At 38.1% G+C, this 13,585-nt stretch overlaps 1 long non-coding RNA gene across 1 annotated transcript; it reads right to left on the bottom strand.

Moving 5' to 3' along the window:
- Window positions 1–6,702: 6,702 nt before the first annotated feature.
- Window positions 6,703–13,327, bottom strand: LOC146650093 (uncharacterized). The gene is made up of 4 exons (XR_014908302.1): window positions 13,207–13,327; window positions 11,451–11,483; window positions 7,250–7,409; window positions 6,703–7,030 (listed from the first exon to the last, which is right to left on the bottom strand). It is a non-coding gene; the product is annotated as an uncharacterized LOC146650093 (long non-coding RNA).
- Window positions 13,328–13,585: the final 258 nt, after the last annotated feature.

Below are 13,585 nucleotides of genomic sequence, written 5' to 3'. Positions count from 1 at the left end.
ACTTGTCTGCAAACATTCATTAACTACTTACTAAGTGGTAGTGAAACTGAAGAGTGTGATACAAAACAGAACAATTTTGGCTATAGCGGTAAGACAGTGGTTCCCAAACTTTTTTGCTAGGCCCCCCTTTGTTTTACAAGAAAACCAGGGGGACACACTGTGGCAGGATCAGCCTGATATTATTTGTATCCCACCGCAACTTAATTGTATAAAGAGCTAACATCGCCAAAATTTCATTATAAGTAGTGTTTGTGGACTAAAAATCAAGAATATGGGATACTGTTTTTGATTTGGACAGCCCAGCGTCTGCTCCTGACACAGGGGAAACAAATTCTGTCGGGGATACCTACCTTGGCACCGCCATTGTGCAGGTGAAGCCAAAGGCAAGATATGCTTCATCATTTTTTCTATTCTTTGGCTTGGAAGGAAGTTGGTTTGGAAGCATATTTGGTGATGGTTCATCTTCTGCTTTGCGTTTGTGTGGGAGCCCCGTCAAAAACCTGTCCATTATGCTAGCAGTGTCCAAGCGTTCTTTTTTTTTTTTTTTTTACTCATAGTAATTAGATTACATTAGAAATTCTGTTTGGCTAATGCTATAAGCTGTGCGTGTTGCATTATTTTATTTAAAGAAGCTATCCCAGTCAAGTATAGAGATAACTTTCCAAACAAAGTCATATTACATGGTAACACAACAAAACCTATTATCAGTTTTCAACTGCAACTAAAGGTCTCCTTTGTAGATGCACCTTTAATTCTCTCAGTAGCATCACACTGGCAAAAAAGCTTTTACCACCACTCATACTAAAAAAGAGCCATTGTAACATAGTAACTAAAGTTTTCTGAGCATTAATCAGCATGATCAGAACTTGATTTAATCTACTGAAACATGAAATAAGAGACGTATATTTACTTTTATTTAAACCCACTCAAACCCTGATGCTAATCGGACTATCTATGGACCCACATTTGCAGAAGCCTGCAGAACATCCTGAATGAAACTTGAACCACTGAACAACGAGAATGAAAATCGCAACTGACAGAGCAATGGCAGGCGGGGCTTAGCAAACAGTCAATTAGCAGACAAACAGGCCCTCACAAAAAGAGTTTTTGAAGCCATTTCACTTCAATTTCAAAATCTCCTGCATATTGATTGTCTCTTGAAGTACACTCTAGGCTTTTTTTTCTGACCATGTTGGGTAATGGTGCTTTAGGGCTGTGAAGTGTGTTTGTTTCTGTGCGCTTCTGTAGGAGGTTCAGAGAGATGTGTGGGTGCAACTGAAGCATTTTGACTGCTTCAGAAGAACAAGGTCTGTACAGCTAAAATGGCACATCTCTCACTGTCTCACTCATTCTTTTGCTCCTTGTCACTCTTTCTTCTTCTGTCATCATTATAATATAAATTGGCCTGCTGCACAACGATCAGATAGTCTTTTAATGTGAAGTAGGTCATCACATACTGAGGTGTGAGTCATTCAAAATGCTGCATACTGATTCCAGGTCGGTTTTATCAATAGATAGGCCTACTTGCATTTACTATGACCATAAAGCAAACTGATCAGCACTGTCCAAAAGCTTGTTTACTATAATCCATTACATACACAGGTATATCTGATTGATCCTAAATTAGGTCTGCAGCATGAGAGTGACCCCAAACAACCTTCCTGCCAAGTACTTTTAAAAGGCATATTACTCTTAGTTTTTAAGTAGTATTGTATGAAATTATTTTTTTCTGGCTTTTAACCAAAGCACAGCATGCCTGCACTGTCACAGGCAGATGCATTGAGCACAAACCTGCACTGGGGTCTTTACTCTTATTTAAAGAAACACTCATGGGGGCTATTGTTTGATGTCCAACCCGTTCTCACTCCCAAAGCGTAACATTTTACGCTAGGTGACAAATCGTCACCATATTACGTTTTCGGCTACCCACCACGTTCCTAAATGACGACCTCGGAAAAAGAGGGAATATGAGAACCGTCTGGACTGAACCTACACATGTTCGCTCTTTTTCTTCAAATCGCTTAGAAACACGCTATTTAACATCATTAAAGTCCTGGTTAAGGTCAGGAATAAGGTTATGGTCAGGGCTAGGGATAAGGTTAGGTTTAGGGCTGGAATACAGGGCTGGAACGTCTATTACCGCGGGAGCGTCATTGCACTGGATCCCAGCCATAACCCGCCGCGTACCATAAGAACGCCGAAGGTCTCCTTTCGCGTTCCTCAGGAACGCCGCGGGACGTGACAAAACGTCGACATGTTACGCCTCGGGAGTGAGAACGCTCTGTTGATGTCACCATTGTTGTAGTTGGTGTCTAACTATACCTGGAATCAGAGCTAAAGGTGGCTTGAAGAGAATATGATTAGGGCGTCCCTAACAGGCACTTTATCACTGGAGAATACAGATACATTTAAAAAGTTACAATTCTATGTTGCTATATTTGACATCAGATTTCAATTTTCCTAGTTTTCACGGCCGATTGTAATAACACTGTAGAGAGAAATAACTCAGTCTATACCAATCTTTTATACTTACTCTCATAAACAATACGTGTCTGATAAAGTCCCCTTTTAATCTAAATTAAATTGTAGCACAGTGTTTTAAATCTAGGGAGGTTTAAAGGTGCTTCTGTGGGTTGTTGAGTTGTCCCCAAATTGGGTTTACACTAGACCATGTTTCAGCTAAAAACCACAACTTCAGACTTGATGGTGCAAATTTTCATTTCTGCCACTTAATGCTCGGTTGCAAACCCCTCCAGTGCAATCTGGAGGTCATTGCTTCATGAAGATAAGTCACACATCACCCTAATCCTCAGGCCATCAAACACAGACACAGACGACAAACACCCTTTGCCACTTGGCTACACTGAGAAATTTTGTCCACAAAAGTTTATTAAGTGAATCAGTAACTCAGTCCTGTCAGAGTTCAATTTACACCTGGAACAAGTTTGTGGTTTATGTTTATTGTTGTGTGGGGAACAAATAACCCATATCAGCAAACCAGATACCCTATACTCCTGTAACACCCCTCTACAGGACACCTCAAGGAATGCAGCTAAATGCCTTCTCCAAGTCTGCAAAACATGCAAATTGGTTAGGCAAATGCCCACGCACCCTCAAATATCCTTAAGAGGATAAAGAGCTGGCCAATTATTTGACAGCCAGTATGGACTGGTGCTCCTGAATCTGAAATTCAACAAACATATAGACTTTTCTTTTCAGTACAAGAGTCAAGAGTCAAAACCTGTTTCCTGATCCCAAGGCTCAGAGAAACAAGCCACTCATCCACTGGGGACCATCTCAACATCCAGGCATTCAACCAAAGGGATGCGACTATTCGAACCCCTGTTGTAGCTTGAGGCTGTAGCTCAAGTATTAGAGCAGGTTGTCTACCAGTCAGAAATTAAGTGGACTGACCCCCAGCTCCTCCTGCTATTAAGGTATCCTTCGACACATAGATAGGATTGGGTGAAAGGAACTTGAAAGAAAAGTGATTTATGAGTACCAGTGCATTTAATTTTGCCACCTGCCACTGACTGGGGCAACTCCGAAGTGAAACGGAGTCCAGTGCCTCTTTAGGAGACTGAAAGTGATCCCAACTATATTTAGTTGGTATCTCATAACCTCATGCACTAGTTCAGAGTGAGATGGCTTTCCATGTCCCTGTAGCTTGTTTTAAAAACCACAAATTGGACCATTTTCTGAATTGCTCTTAGTTTGGCCCATGACTAATTTGACTTAGGGCAAATTTCCCCTGACAACATAGCTCCTTGAATCACTCAGGCACATAGATCCATCCACCATGATTAGGCATGATTGGCCTCATGCAGGGGGACATAAAACATTATTTTATAACTATAATTGCTCAGTCTGAATTGACTTTCATTAGATACAACATGAAAGTCACTGAAAGACAATGTCACTTCAGGCTCTGAAGTTGTTTAATGTGCTCTCCAAGTCTGTAGAAAAGTAACATTTTAAAACTTCATTCCAGGGAAAATTGCGAATTAACTGTATTTTTCAACCCGTAGCAGACTAAGGAAAGACATTAGTGCCTTGGGGTGGTTTTGTCAGGGATATGAGTTTTTGCAGCAAAGACAACGATGTCTTTATGAGTGGCTTTTCTCCAGAGACCATTATTTTTCTGGATGTCTCCCCATAGAGTGTCTTAAGTTGTGAATGGAATCAAAGGTTTTTGCAAAACGTATCAAACAATGACAGTGAGCTCAACTGTACGCTATACAGTTATGCAAATATATGTTGTTCAAACTGTGCCTAAGGAGATTTAACATTGTGCTTGGAGACAGATCACAAATAACTGCTTGGGTTTTCCGTGCAAGAACTTTTTCAGGTGCTCTCACTACTTCATCTTCATCTTCGGTTCCATGCGCAATATTTACTTGAATCAAAAGTAAAGTCTATTTGATAAAACTTCGTCCAGTACAAGTGACGGCTGCCATTACTGTTGGCAGTACACAGAACAAGTTTACAGATCTCTACCACCTCAGCAGAGAACAGATCATTTTCTTTATGTCACTTGTAAACGACCCATTTATAACTGTGAAATTCAGTCAATAAATTCTACTGCCCTCTGCAGCCTTTTCTCCCTCCGTGGAACACATCACAAAATGTCACCGCAAAACGCCTTTGGAATGTTCCCCAAACTCTGCAATAAACAAGAATGAGCCAGAGCATTACTCACATTGTAAACACCTCGGGCTTTATTTTTTCCAGGAGGCAGCTCCCCTTCTCAAAATAATATTTTATAATATTAAATTTGATTCACATTTTACACAGGGGCGTGATATTCTGTGTCTTGCCTATGAAAATTCTTGCTTCCTCCTTGACACTGCCAAACTCTTTTGGATGGGGGTTTATGATGTGCTGAGTGCACTCTTGACTGGTTTCATGAGGTGTGAAGTCACCTCAGTCAGCTTCTAGAGGAAAGGTCCAACATAAAGGATTAATAGAAGCCTAAAATGCAGAATCAGCTCGAGGTGTAGTACCTTCAGTGCCCCTTTTTTTTTATTTTTTATTATGGACATCCAAGAAAGTATAGCTTAATTTAGAGGGTATCTTCACGTTGTTTAAAAACATGTTTTTTCAAATTTTCAATTAATGGAAGTTTTATTACTGCAGCTACATATTGTCACAGACAATAAATGTCACTTCCACAATTACATTAACCAAGGTTTTTGATATTTTAAAGGTTTCATAATTTATCCCTTTTATTTATTTTTCAGGAAGCAGCCTGTGAGTGATAGAGAAGAGCAACAAGTGCAAACAGCACATTTAGTTCATAGCACCCCAGCCAACATTTATATGTGGGGCCCATATGGTTTGGAAATGGGCTGAAAAATGGGCCCCATATAGGATTGTCCGCGGGTTCCGTAATGGCCCCATATTAAATGCCCATATAGGTGTTATGTTAGGAAAATCTGGGAACTAAATGGGCCCCAACTGGGAAAAGTACACAGAAACCCACCTGGGCCCCATCTTTCAAGTTTTTGTGGGTACCATGTAGGCACCACATAGGCTAAAAAAGTGGGTTTTAAGTGGGATTGTCCGCAGGTTCCATAATGGCCCCATTTTATAAGCCCATCTCGGTGTTATATTGGTAAAATCTGGGAACTAAATGTGCCCCAACTGGGAAAAGTACACAGAAACCCACCTGGGCCCCATCTTTCAAGTTTTTTGTGGGTACCATGTGGGCACCACATAGGCTAAAAAGTGGGTTTTAAGTGGGATTGTCCACGGGTTCCATAATGGCCCCATTTAATAAGCCCATCTCGGTATTATATTGGTAAAATCTGGGAACTAGATGGACCCCAACTGGGCAAAGTACACAGAAACCCACCTAGGCCCCATCTTTCAAGTTTTTGTGGGTACCATGTGGGCACCACATAGGCTAAAAAGTGGGTTTTAAGTGGGATTGTCCGCGGGTTCCATAATGGCCCCATTTTATAAGCCCATCTCGGTGTTATATTGGTAAAATCTGGGAACTAAATGGGCCCCAACTGGGAAAAGTACACAGAAACCCACCCGGGCCCCACCTTTCAAGTTGTTTTGTGGGTACCATGTGAGTACCACATAGGCTAAAAAGTGGGTTTTAAGTGGGATTGTCCGCGGGTTCCATAATGGCCCCATTTTATAAGCCCATCTCGGTGTTATATTGGTATAATCTGGGAACTAAATGGACCCCAACTGGGCAAAGTACAAAGAAACCCACCCAGGCCCCACCTTTCAAGTTGTTTTGTGGGTACCATGTGAGTACCACATAGGCTAAAAAGTGGGTTTTAAGTGGGATTGTCCGCGGGTTCCATAATGGCCCCATTTTATAAGCCCATCTCGGTGTTATATAGGTAAAATCTGGGAACTAAATGGACCCCAACTGGGCAAAGTACACTGAAACCCACCTAGGCCCCATTTTTCAAGTTCTTAGTGGGTACAACATGAGGAAAACATGAGCTAAAAAGTTGGAATGGCATTAGCAGTGGGTTCTGTATTTGCATCTTATTTCTAGTTTGAATTGCCTAAGTTCTGGCACTGAGTGGGCCCCATGTAGTAAAACAGTCACAAAATCAATTTTTCAGACGGCTAATACGGGTTCTGTGACACAAAGACACCAAATATATTAAAGCTGACCGCAAACAAAATCTAGTTTGTAAATAAAACCATTTCAAAAATCACGAGGGTACACAAAACAACATTTTTCACATTTATTTTGTCCAACAACTGTGATTTTACGTAACTGTATTCCAAAGTGCGTAAACGTTTAAAAACTAGAAATGTCAAACTACAGCAAAATTCCTTAGATATTTGGAACTGTAGCAACATGGGGAAAAAGTCAGATGGAAAACTCAAAAGCTTATCTTGAATCAGCAGGGTTTGTTTTTTTACAGAGCCGTAAGTCTATTTTGTACCCTTGCAGCCCTCGGTCCTCCTCTGTCTTTAGCTCCACTGAACCACTTGGACAGAGCCTTCTCTGCTTCTTGCAAGTTGACTTTTGATGTTAAATAATTCTTCAGTGCCTCTGCAAATGAAGAAGAAGAAAAACGGGCAAGCCAAAGTAAAGTTAATCTTAGCTTACTTCATTTGGTGATGATTTTCAAAGAACAATGTTTATTTCACTTTATTGCCTCAAAAAATATATACAAATTGCATGATAACCAATCTCAGTTACACTTTCAAACACTTTATTAAAAAAGTTTAGTTTTCTAAAGTTCAAATGTCTCAAGTGAAACTAACTTACCATACACAACATTAAAAAGACGCAAATCTCTGAACTTTTTTTCCCCATGTCGGCCAAGCATGTTGTACTCCACAGCCAGCTCAGGTGATATGAGGAATTTCATCATCCTTCTTGTGGCATCGTCTACACTTGTTTCCCCTGTATCTGCTACCATGGCAACCTGAGGGGAACATACAAAAAGGACAGATTAGATACTGGCATCTGGTTAGGATGCCTCCCTGGTGAGGTGTTTTGGGCACGTCCCACCAGGAAGAGACCCAGAACACCCAGGACATGCTGGAGGGACTATGTTTTTCGGCTGGCCTGGGAATGCCTTGGGATTCCCCCGGAAGAGCTGGGCCAAGTGCCTGGAGAGAGCGAAGTCTGGGCCTCTCTACTTAGTACCGGATTGGGTCGAGGGGCAGCAGCCTAAGCTTAAGATAATGGACCGGAATGGAGGATAAATGGACACTTTACATATTACTTAATGTTTACTGTGTGGTGATAAAAAAAAAATGGTAGTAAACACAAGCTAAACTAAAAAAATTAATTCCGCTTCCTTAACCCTTTATCCCCAATAATGTTACGCAGGATAACTGGTAGGTCTGGTAGGTTTTTTCCTCTACTGTATACTATATGAATGTAATCAAGGATTAATAACAGAAAGAAAAAAGAAATTGAAATTTTGCCATTTTTACTAAAGGCAATCAAAATGTACATGAATAAAATATTTAAATTAGTCAATTCAAATTAATAACTCTAAAACACTGAACAAAATTAAGTATTTGACCCTGTGGTTTATTTTCGGACATCTCTTTTCTTCTAAAAGTCCAGGCGTGTTGGGCCCCTGGCAGAGCTCAGGTTTGACGAGACAGGTTTGGAAAAACCTGTCGCTGGCGACTTTTTGGGGGCTAAAGGGTTAAAATAAATAGGAATTGGCCAAAATTTGTATAAACTATGAAATAGCAGAACAAAAGTAAAAAAAAAAATCTTTATCTGTTATCAGAATCAAATATTTGATTAGAATAAAAAATTTAACTTTCTGGAAGATTTCTCGTTACATCTGTCATAAAAGTAACAACATCTCAGAAAAGAAACATGATAGCAACAGAAAAATATGATAGCAGTGTGATGTGATGGTCCCTGGCCAGATTTTTACACATATTATAAGCCCTGTGACACAAAAACCACAGAACTCTGACACGCACAGACTGTTTTCCTTCGTGCTAATGAAGAAAAATGCTGGTCTGGTATGTAAAAGGGAATTTATTCTTCCAGGACCTGAAGCTCCGTAATGCAGCCCTCCAACAGCCAAACCTATCTGTTCTCTGATTGTCTTGATGCATGCTCAATCATCCAGGTAAGTAAATCTCCAAAAGTTGATTCTGTTCATCTGGACGTAGCGCTTGCAGCATTTTCTCCCACTGAAAATGCTACGTCCAGATGAACAGAATCAACTTCTGGAGATGTTCTCTGATTGGATTGTTTAATTGGTGATTGACATGAAATTGACCAATCAGCTGAAAGGAAGAAAAATAGGGTCAAAATTTGGATGTGTAAGTATAAATCCACACACAGCCAGGAAAGCCGAGCGCAGAGTTGTTTGTAGCACCAATTCAGCCAGAGTGGAGCCAGATGGATTTTCCATCCATCCACACTGTAAAGTCTATAGACCAGCAAGTGATAAATTAACAGTGTTGTTGGTATTTTCTAAAACAGTTGTATGCAATAGGAATTGCTGTTTATAGTCCTCCTGTATATCTGCATGTTCCCTCCCAATTAAAACCTGTGATAATGGAGATTCAAATTCATGTCATACCTATACCAACAGTTATCAAGTATCCAGATCGACCTTTACTGATGTGCTCTGTCAGTGCGCCCCAGGGCAGCTGTGGCTACAATGTAGCTTGCCATCGCCAGTGTGTGATTGTGTGTGTGAATGGGTGAATGACTGAATGTAGTGTGAAGCGCTTTGGGGTCCTTAGGGACTAGAAAAGCGCTATAAAAATGCAGGCCATTTACCATTTAAAGGAAAATTGTTATTTCCATGTATTTTCCTGTTCTGCCTTCAACTTTGAGGACTTCCCCCCACATTTCTAGTTGTGACAGTGCACCTACAACAAAAAAAATCTGCTGTGATTTACATTTGTTGAAAGAGCAATTTTGTAAAATAGTCTATTTTTGTATGCACAGTTTACAAATCTGTCCTGTACAGCATGGACTGATTGCATGCTAAAAAGTTGTTGCTTAAAAATAAAACAATAAATTTTTAATTAATAACATCAGCAGAAAGCCTTGTTATTAATTAGATGTACAATTTCTATAGAATACGAAACAACTCAGTTCATTTTTGATCATATCAATACCAGCATATTACACAACTAGTGATGGGATTTTCGTCTCTTTTTAGAAAGCCGGCTCTTTCGGCTCCCAACCGGCTCTTCAGGTTGTTTTGTTGCTTTAATTAATTTATTATTAACAACAATATAAAATTATGAACAAAAGGAATTACTAATGTAAAAAAAGAAATGTGGTTTTATTTATATATGTTTATATATAAATATATATGGTGGCCCCTAGAGACAAAGCATGTACAAACTCCAAAACCCATTTCTAGCGTCAACTGAACTTCCAAAACAGAGCTATCTAGATCACTTAATTTACACAATTGAAATCATATGTGTATTTTTTGTGTATTTATACACAAGCACTCATATATATTCATAAAAAATTCCAAAAGCTGTTCATTTACCTGTTACTACCACACACCAAATCCGGTCGTTGGTACTTCCTGGCTTGTGTAGCCACTAGGTAACAAAATCTCAACACTGTGCCTAGCATCCTGGAGCACTTCTGTTGTGTTTTGTACGTGCTTTGGAGTTTGTACGTGCTATGGAGTTTTTACGTGTTTTGGGGTTTGTACGTGCTTTGTCTCTAGCAGCCACCGTAAATATACTTTTATTTATTCTCTCCACATAAAATGTAATAAATAAATCATATAATACAAAAAAAAACAACTATTTACATTTCAACTTTTAACTATTTAAATTTTCAGCTTTTTCCTTTTAAACAAATTTAAAGTGAAACAACACAAAACACTGCAAACCACAACACAATTAAATATAAATTATAATATGAAAACAAACAGAAGATGCACATTCTCTGTCATATGGGCCTGCATGAATAAACTTTCTGAATCCTTTATCATCCGCAATTGAAAATAGTTGTGGATGATTACTATACCTTTCTAATGTGACGTTGTTGTCCCTGGCTCTCTTTCTCTCTCTCTCCCTCCTGCTCTGTTACTGTGCTACTGCGTGTGTAACAACCGCCCCTCCCCCCTCTTCCCAGCGCAAAGCACAAGGCTCGCATGCGGAGTGAAGCGGAAAAAAAGTGCGAGAGAGAGGGTGAGAGAGAGAGAAAAAACACGCTTGTGACGTTCACTTCAAAGAGCCGTTTCGTTTTGACCAACACATCACTAACAACCATGATGAAAAACGCTCATCTGCTTCCATCACCATCAGCTGATTAACATTGAGCTGCTGCAGTCAACACCATCAAACTAATTTACTGTTTAATGTTATGTTATTGAATGCTTTTATTTTTAAATCTTTACCAGCGCTTAAAGACTGTAGATGTTCACACCTGGTGTTAGAAAACCGAGCTCACTGCAGTATTTTTTTTTATAACAGGAAATTTAAATTTTTATTGGTTACCGTGTTTATTACCACTTTTATCAGTAATGTACTTCCTATAAAATATGGATTTGATAAGTTACCGGTTTATTGAAATCAGCTAGTGAACACATCGATCACTTTATTGAACTACACGCCTTACACTCTTGTGAGCTCTGGTTACTAACAGCAGGTGTGAATGTTTGGAGTCCAAAACGCAGATAAACATTAGAATAACAAGGCAATGTAAAATCAGTTTAATGCAGTTGACAGTAGCAGCTCAGATGGAAATCAGCCAATTGTGAGGAGAGCAGAGGACCAAAACTGTCAGAGTTGTGGGTCAAGTGAAGAGAACACTGTTGGCATTATTGTTAGCATAAAAGATGAAAATTAAATAAATGTTAAATTTTAAAATAGATCATTGCCTCCTGTGCCTAAATAAATATATATACTTAATACCAATAAAAAAAAAAGGATGCCCCAAAGACCATCACTTTTCAAAAATAATAATAATAATAAGTAATACAAATAATATGAAAGTTACTTACATGTCAAAGATGGTGCTTGTGATCTTGAAGAATCTAAACGTGATAAGGAAATGAAAGAAAGTGCATGAGAAAATACAAACATTTTTGTTTTTTCCCAGGATAATTCAATATAAAAGATTCTCTTACTAATGCACAAAATGAACAGTGTAATTAAAAGTTTGAAAGGCACTGCATGTGTTTATATGATAAACTGACTAATTCAAGCAGCAAACACTAGCAATGCAAAAATGTATCTAACTAGCTGACAGACTTTAAAGTCACAGGAAGATATATCAAAATGGTGACTTATGCCAGAACAAATGACTTGACAGACATAAATCCTAAATTCCTTTAAGTAAAAAAGGAATTACTTTTTTATAAGTGGTCCCTAGTGGTTTTCAAATTATTACATGGCTTGTTAATTTTTTATTAAATTATTAAGAAGCCAGATGAGTTCAAAACATTTACAAATTACTATAAAGCACTATCCAAACTTCAAATCAAGTGGCAAAATCTCCAAATTAAAAGTACTCGCAAACTATAAAAATTTGATTATACTTAAAAATATGCAAAAACTAATTTAGTGGAATTTTTACCTGCTCAAGAATACATTGAACATGCAATATTTAATTGAAAAGAACAAAATTTGTGTACTTTTAGAAAGGATTATTAAATATTTGGGGATACTAGACATAAAGAGGGTCTCGTACATTTACGGGCATCTAATTTCCTGGATTTAATGGTTTAAAAGTTTAATAGGTCTTTGAAGTTGATAATAAAATTGAGTCCATTATTAGCAAAAAGAATTTAAAAAAAAAAGAGCAAAAAAATGCTTAATATATAATAATTGTTTTAAACTTAAGCTTTGTAATTGTAGCAGATTTCATTATGTCTGTAATTTTTTATTTAGCCCCACAGTAGTAAAAGCCATAAATGGGAGTTAGATTTATTACTAGTATTTTACACAGCATTCAGCTATAATAACATGTTCTGCATTTTCCTACTCCACCATCTGATCTGAACAGCTGCACTCTCTTAATTAATTAATGACCTAACATTTCTCAGTAACCAATAACTAGATGGAACAGCACAGTATCTAAGAGAGTGATCAGACAGTGTTTGAGCTAAAGACGCTGTGTGTTTCTTTTGGGGGCTTTTTACACACTGATCCACCACCGTTTTCCCATAGTACAATGCATATCTGGTAACATTACCGTATTCAGATCAGAAAACCGTTTCAGCTGCAGGCATCTACTCCTGTAATTTAAACAATCACCTTGCTACACTGCACATGAATATTACGTAACATGGTATGACTAGCTCATGTTCAGACATTTAAGATACTGTTCAGCCATTTTGTTTACTGGGTAGTGCATAATGGCCGAGTTAGCTGAGCAGGAATCCACTAAAGCCAAAAAAATAATATAAATTTTTTTAATTAATTACAAAAACCTTATAGGAAAACCCAAGAAACAGTTGCAGAAGCACAGAAAAAAACTGCCGTGTACGTTATAGTGTGTAAATTCAAAAACTGTATAGAGAGAATGGTGCAATGAAAACAGAATAAGATAAGATGAACTTTATTGAGTAGAATATAGGCAGTAAGAGTTTTTTAATTAACTTTAAATTATGTTTGCCAAAGACAATGCAGCAAATTAACCCAGTTCTACCTGCTAGCTAAAGATGTTATGCTTCTCCCCCTTATACCGTTTAGGACGACTATAGAAAGTTACTAAAATAACCATTGATGAAAACGTATCAAACTTTAAGTATTTACCTTTGTCATAGTTTTCGATTCTTTGGTATCCTTTTGTCCTCCACGTTCTTAAACACCAGGGAGAGAAAAGGCGCTACAGACGAAAGACCGCGAAGACTAGACGCTAGGCGGTGCAATCTGCTCCTCCCTCTTTTTAAACGAGCCAATAGGAGCTGCTCACATTAAAAACAACTTTATTTAAAAAGTCGTTTTACACCTGATACAAAAATTTTAAAAGTCAAACAATGCACAAGTTTAAAAGAACAATTTTATTTTTAAAAGTTTTTTAAGCATAGGGATGGTTAATATGTTTTAAAAAGTAATATATAATATTTATCAAAAAGTGTCACCCAAATCAACATCATAATAAAAATATAATTAATAAAAATATAATAATGAT

The sequence above is a fragment of the Rhamphochromis longiceps genome, linkage group LG17 (genome assembly GCF_057381845.1).
Source record: "Rhamphochromis longiceps isolate RC_006_pf linkage group LG17, R_longiceps_female_GT1.1, whole genome shotgun sequence".
In the NCBI taxonomy this organism is placed as follows: domain Eukaryota; kingdom Metazoa; phylum Chordata; class Actinopteri; order Cichliformes; family Cichlidae; genus Rhamphochromis; species Rhamphochromis longiceps.
This window is presented reverse-complemented; position numbering and strand designations above follow the sequence as displayed.